We start from the raw sequence: 6505 nt of genomic DNA on the forward strand, positions 1-6505 counted from the left end.
CTAAGTCAGAAATCCTAAACCTAACTAGTTCTTAACTATTCTGATTTCCCCATCTGGAAATGATAGCACAGAACCAGACAACTCCTAGTCCTTTCTAGCTCCAGTTCTGTTTCTACTAGACTACATATAAATAAGCAAACAAAGTGTTGACATGAAGAAAAAAGTACCAAAGCCTCAAGTAGTTTAAAATGTTTAAACTGGAAAACATGACAGATGGCAAAATAGTCACATGTAGTTAATTTCATCCCTTTGAGGCTCTAAAATTTTGCCATCTTTGTGTTTTCAGTGTCTTCCTAATACCTGAAAGGAACTACTTATGTGAATAACTCAAACCCTACAGGAAATAATTAAGATACAAGAGAAAAGAATTCCCTAATTTGTTACTATACATAATTTAAGCACTTAAAAGGGAAAAAAGAATATTAAATATAAACAAAAGTGATACTATACTATAATATATAATGAGAGAGGCACATACAGACTACTATGAACATAAATTAGGAAGGGACTAAGTGACTAAGTAAGAGCTAAGAGCTAACATTTCTTAGAATCCTACATATTTGGATTTAAATATAGCAATGCCAGCTGTTACCAATTATGTAACTCTACAAATTACATAATCTCTCCAAGCCTTCATTTCTTCTTCTGAAAATGGAGACAATGCCACCAACCTCAAAGGGTTACCGTAATGATAAATAAAGCTGCTTATCATGGTACCTGCTACCAAATGTACATTCAACTAATAGCAGCTTTTATTACTATCATTTCTTCGGTAGCAAAAAGATAACAAATTTTTATTCCAAAGTTCATGTTTGGGCTTCAATGTCTCTGCTACTAGTTTCCATGCATTCTTCTCCTGTGAAACCACACATACTAAGGTTACCAATGACCTCCAAATTGCCAAATACTTTTGGTAATGTTATTTGACTTCCCTGATTTCCAGTCATGACCACGACATTCTCGTAAGGAATCTAGAAAGGAGTACTGAAAGCATAGGGAACCGCTGAAGCATTTACGCATGGGACCTCTCTCCTACCACTTCTTCCAAGGGCATTTTCCCTTCCCCTGACCTTCAAATATTAGGCTCCTCTCAATGTTCCACCTTCAGTCCTCTTTTCCTCTCTAATTCATACTCACCCTGCATAATTTCAATCTCTTCATGTTAACTTTAACCTGTACTCATAATTCTCAAATCTGTCTCCTGCCCTCACATCTTTCCTAAATTCCTGGCCCAATGCCTACTGTTAATCTTATTCATGCTTTCAACAAATGCTTATTGAAGGCAAAGAAAGCAAAGGAAATACTTATTAAGCATGTGATATTTTACATGATGTGATATTTTACATCAAAGAGGTTAAGTAAGCCACCCAAATCACACTAACAGTAAAAGAGGAGTTAGAATCCAAACACAGATCTATCTCACAGTAAAGTCCAAGCTGTTTCTGCAACACTATGCTGCCTGTGCAGTGCATCCGCAGGTCACAAGGTACTGCGGAAACAAAACTACATAGGACTTAAATATTCTAGATATTCTAGAACAGACTCACGGATAATATTTAAGTGAAAATATAGCTCATTTAACAACTGTATTGACTGAAAGAGATTTATATCTATTACGCAGTCTCTACCATCAGTGGGGAACAGTTTGGTAGAGGAGAATGATTTTTATTTAAGCAAGTACTAAAAACATATCATAATTAAAACCTATGATAAAGATATAACAAGTGACTCATAGGAATGGGGAGTCAACAAGAGGGATAAAGGGAAGATTCCCCAAAGGAGATGAGATGCGTATGTGTTTGCCTGATAAATTCAGGGCCAGTGGGCATTTGAGGCAGAAGTAACAGTAAATATAAAAGCACTAAAATCACCTTGGTCCGTTCTGAAAATTCTAAGTAATTCAGAAGACAGAAATGCATAAGGCCTAATATATACACAGGGATGAACGAGATTACAGACAACCTTATGTGCCTTTCTTCAGGGATAATGAAAGTGAGCAATTCAGAAACATATTTAAGGACCTTGAGTTGACAAGATGTGGTCAACTCCTAGATTTCTGGCTTGACTACAGATAGAGCAGCCAGGAAGAAGAGTAAAGGGTAAATACTTCGTAAATCAGAAAAATAAAACAAACTGAAAACAAAAGGAACAAATAGAAATTAAAGGAGAAAATTTTTGCTTTATATGTGATGAATACGAAGTGTTGATGAGAAATTGAGGTGGAAGAGTGTGGCTAGCTACACAGGTGACTGTTAACCTTGAGACTGGTCCACCACAAAGGTGCCAGCCAGTAGAGGCTGAGCCCTCAGCAATGGCTCACAATCCTATTTAACCTTGGTGAAGAGTTCAGTTATCGCCCTAAAACACAAATCTGATCATGCTGTTCTCGCACATATCCAAGACCAAAATGAACCAATATCTATATTTCATGTGTTAATAGCCTTGGGACCTCAGGAAGAGGATGCCAGTTAGACTTGGCAACCACATAGCACACAAAGTTCAGACTGTGACTTCAGAACACTGAGCCAGTAACCACTAACTAAATGACCCTGGGCGCATAACAGCTGCCTAGGCTTCCATTCTCTCGCTCGTCAGAAGGGAATAAAAACTGTTTCTCTCCTGAGTTGTTCTGAAAAATAAATGAGACAATTCATGCACATGCAAGCACCCAAGAAATGTTACGAAGGAAAAAGGAACATAGTGATGTAACACATTGATCAAAAAAAACCAGTAACTACATCAAGGCCCTTTCTGCTTGGAATGTTTTTACCCAAACCTTTACAGGGCCGCCAACTTGTCCATGGCTTACAAACGCTACACCTACCATCTTTTGAACTTTCACATGAACAAGCACAGTGCTTTACATAAATGAACTAATTTAATCCTCTTTCCAGCCTGTATTGCCCTGTATGTATTAACTAAGAATTGGGTTCCTATTATCTTACATGTATTAACCTAAGAATTGGGTTCCTATTGTCTAAAACCTTGGTCAAGTAGCTTAATCTCCCTAATCCTCAATTTCTTCATCTGCAACATGCCTTGTAAAAGTGTGGACCTTGACTACACCTAGAGATTCTAAGCCCCTTAAAGCAGGGAAGAGAATGCCGTACTTACTCACATTTGTCCCAAAATACAATATGTATTCAATAAGTAGGCTTAGATTTTTAAAGAGCTCTCTAAAATCAAAATATCTTCCCTATAAACTTGTATCTATATTAACTGTCACAAAGCTACAAATTATAGTGACTCATAATTGACGAATTTTAAAAATTATAAATTCCTTCTGTAAGCCCTGAAAATAGTTCACATAATTTTAAAACATCAAGACTTACTACTTTAGGAAATTAATAATTTAGCTTTATCAATATTGTATTTTATTTTATTCTGTTTTCTCAATTATTCTCTGGGTACAAAGGATAGAAACTTCAATGTTTTATTAGTGCAAAACCCAGTTTCACAACTGAACAATTCCCCAAATTCGAGGGGGCAAGCCCGTCTCTGGAGGTGGCAAAGAATTACTGCCCTATTAATGATAATAAAGGGACTTCCCTGGCAGTCCAGTGGTTAAGACTCCGCACGTCCACGGCAGGGGTGCGGGTTCGATCCCTGGTAGGGGAACTAAGATACCGCATGCCACATGGCACGGCCAAAAGATGATTTAAAAAAAAAAAAAAAAAAGAGGGCTTCCCTGGTGGCGCAGTGGTTGAGAGTCCGCCTGCCGATGCAGGGGACACGGCTTCGTGCCCCGGTCCGGGAGGATCCCACGTGCCGCGGAGCGGCTGGGCCCGTGAGCCATGGCCGCCGAGCCTGCGCGTCCGGAGCCTGTGCTCCGCAACGGGAGAGGCCTCAACAGTGAGAGGCCCGCGTACCGCAGAAAGAAAGAAAGAAGATAATAAACTAACTTTGACATCATTTATAATAATTAAACAAGTAACACTGAGCTCCTTATGCAATATGGTCTATTGAACTTTATGGTTCCGAAGCGTAATGTAGAATTTAGCATACTGAAAGCCCTGGACAAAAGTTGTGTGTGTTTGTTTTTTTTAAACATTTTTATTGGCGTATAATTGCTTTACAATGTTGTGTTAGTTTCTGCTGTATAACAAAGTGAATCAGCTGTATGGTATGTCCCCATATGCCCTTCCTCTTGCATCTCCCTCCCACCCTCCTTATCCCATCCCTCTAGGTGGTCGCAAAGCAGGGAGCTGATCTCCCTGCGCTATGCGGCTGCTTCCCGCTAGCTATCTATTTTACATTTGGGAGTGTATATATGTCCATGCCACTCTCTCACTGCGTCACAGCTTACCTTTCCCCCTCCCCGTGTCCTCAAGTCCATTCTCTACGTCTGCCTGGGCACAAGTTTTCTTTAAAAATGTTTAAATAGAAGAACCATTTTTTAAATTCCTTGAAGTTAACCGCTTTGACTAAATGTCTGTACTTTCAGCAAATATCTATACTGTAATTCTTTTTAGAAAACATCTCTTTCTACTCTTATCTGCCCTATCAGTTTCTAAAACCTATAAAAAAATCAAGGAATTTAAAATTAAAAGGGCAGTGAAAAGATGAAGGAGCTATGGAAGGACGTGAATTTGCACATCATGGGCATAGAAACACTACCACTCATAAAAGTCACATTCTTTTAGTACTTCTGATAAATCTCGACTTTCAAACGCCCTACTTCCAGGCATGAGGGAAAAAAAAAAAGGGGGGGCTACGTCAATCTCTGCTTCCTGAAAAATATCCTGTCCGGCTAACAAGCTTTAAGTTTTACTACCTACGTTGGAAATCCAGAGTCACGGATACCGTGGGTTACTTGTTTCGCTGATAAACTAAAACTTTTTAGAAATCGGCAACATGATACAAGAACAAAAGGCCTCTATCCTGTGTCCCCCCCCATCCCCCCAAAAAAGAACGGGTCCCTTTTCACATAACAGGTCGATTCACACTGAACTTCATCGTTAGCCTCCCCAAACTAAACTAAAACTTCTGTGACGCCAAGAAAGAGATGAGACGTGTGCGCCTCGAGGAATGGCTTCAAATTCAAGGCTCCAGGGGAAGTGACACGAGACAACTATCAGAAACTAGCAGCGCAACGTCGCTGGAGGGCTTGGCAGGCAGGACCGCAAGGTAGCGCCGCGCCCGCACAGACCATTCATTAGCTCCGGGCGGCGGCGGGGAGGCGGCCGCCGGGACCCGGGCCACGCGGCCGGCCCCGCGCCGCCTCTCGCGGAGCCCGGCAGCCTCGGCGCCGCTGAGTCCCCTCCCCGCGGCCCACCCGGGACACCGGCGTCCGCGGTCACCCGCACCCTCCGGAAAGATAACACTGTCCCGTCGCCCCACGACTCAAGGGACGCCGCTGCCTCTGCCCGTTCCGCACGGTCGGGCCGCGCCGAGCCCTCCCTCACCAGTCGCTAGATGAAAATGCTCCGGTGGTATCCGCGGGGTGGGCACACGGTCGCGCAGGGACTCATCCTCAGTGAAGGTAGCAGAAGACGACGAAGGGCGCCAGTGGAGGCCGGTCCCCAGGCCCGGGTCAGCTCCGGAAGCGGCTGCAGCAACAGCCGCCGCGTCTACAGACGTCTAGAAGAGGGGCAGGGAGGAAGGGCCGGCACGGGCGGGACCCAGGAATAAGGCGGGCGCTGATTGGCTGAGGCTCGTGTATGCCTGTGGAGGATTGGCTAGTGTCTGCCCAGAAGGCCTCGCGTGGCAGCGCCTACACTGAGGTCTTTCCCTGGCACCTTAAAGGAACTTGACTCCTCCGGCCTTGGGGCAGCCAACAGTAGCCGGGGGCGGGGAAAGGCAGCGGCCGAGGACTCTAGGCCCACGGCGGGTGGTGGAAATGTCCCTCCCGGGGTCAGCAGTCGCCCAAGGAGAAACCTCCCTCTCCCCGCAACTGGAGACTTGGAATCCAGGATCAACCCTGGTGGAGACTGAGTTCTGGGCACCTGGACGGATGCCTTGGTCACCACGCAGCAGAAACCACAGGCGTAGGCATCTTGCACCTAAGAGAGTTTCCTCCCGTCGCCCTACCAGTGGGGTCACAGAAAAGCCCAGGGCGTCGTCTCAAAGAGACTCTGCCTTGCCTCTCCCCGGCCGCTCCCACCCCCGGATTTTCCGGGGTCACTCCCTGGGTCAGAAGGCGTCACTGCCTTCTTAGATCACTGTGCGGGGCCAGCCGCCGACCCGGGCCAAGCCACTCACCGGGTTACGCCACTCCGCGCCTGATGCCAGGCTCGTACTACGCCTTTTACCCCTTAACTCTGCCTCCAAGGGCCGTTGTAAAAATGGCCGAGTGAAAAAAATTAGGGAGGACAGCAAGTAGCCAATAATCGATACTAGGATAGCGAAAAGGAAACGTCCTGCCTGGGAATGCCTGAAACCGTAGGCGCCCAGTAAATGTTTGTTCAGGGAGGGTTACTGTAACTCAGAGCAAACAACACTAGGAGTCAGGAGGTGCCTGTGCAGCTCTGCCACGTGGTCAATTATGCAAGTCACTTAGTCTCCT

At 44.7% G+C, this 6505-nt stretch overlaps 1 protein-coding gene across 6 annotated transcripts in view; it reads right to left on the minus strand.

Moving 5' to 3' along the window:
* The window catches only part of IBTK (inhibitor of Bruton tyrosine kinase), a 90046-nt gene extending 83742 nt beyond the window's left edge, over window positions 1-6304 (minus strand). Inside the window, exons 1-2 of one of the 6 annotated variants that reach the window (XM_007108929.4) lie at window positions 6202-6300; window positions 5406-5664 (exon numbers count right to left, since the gene is read on the minus strand). The gene's annotated coding sequence lies outside the window, so the exon portion shown is untranslated. Of the gene's footprint in view, window positions 1-5405; window positions 5665-6201 lie in introns of those variants that run through there. The other 5 variants (XM_055087681.1, XM_007108928.4, XM_007108927.4 and 2 more) reach the window with 5 other exon arrangements.
* Window positions 6305-6505: the final 201 nt, after the last annotated feature.

Source organism: Physeter macrocephalus, chromosome 11 (genome assembly GCF_002837175.3).
Source record: "Physeter macrocephalus isolate SW-GA chromosome 11, ASM283717v5, whole genome shotgun sequence".
Taxonomy (NCBI): Eukaryota; Metazoa; Chordata; class Mammalia; order Artiodactyla; family Physeteridae; genus Physeter; species Physeter macrocephalus.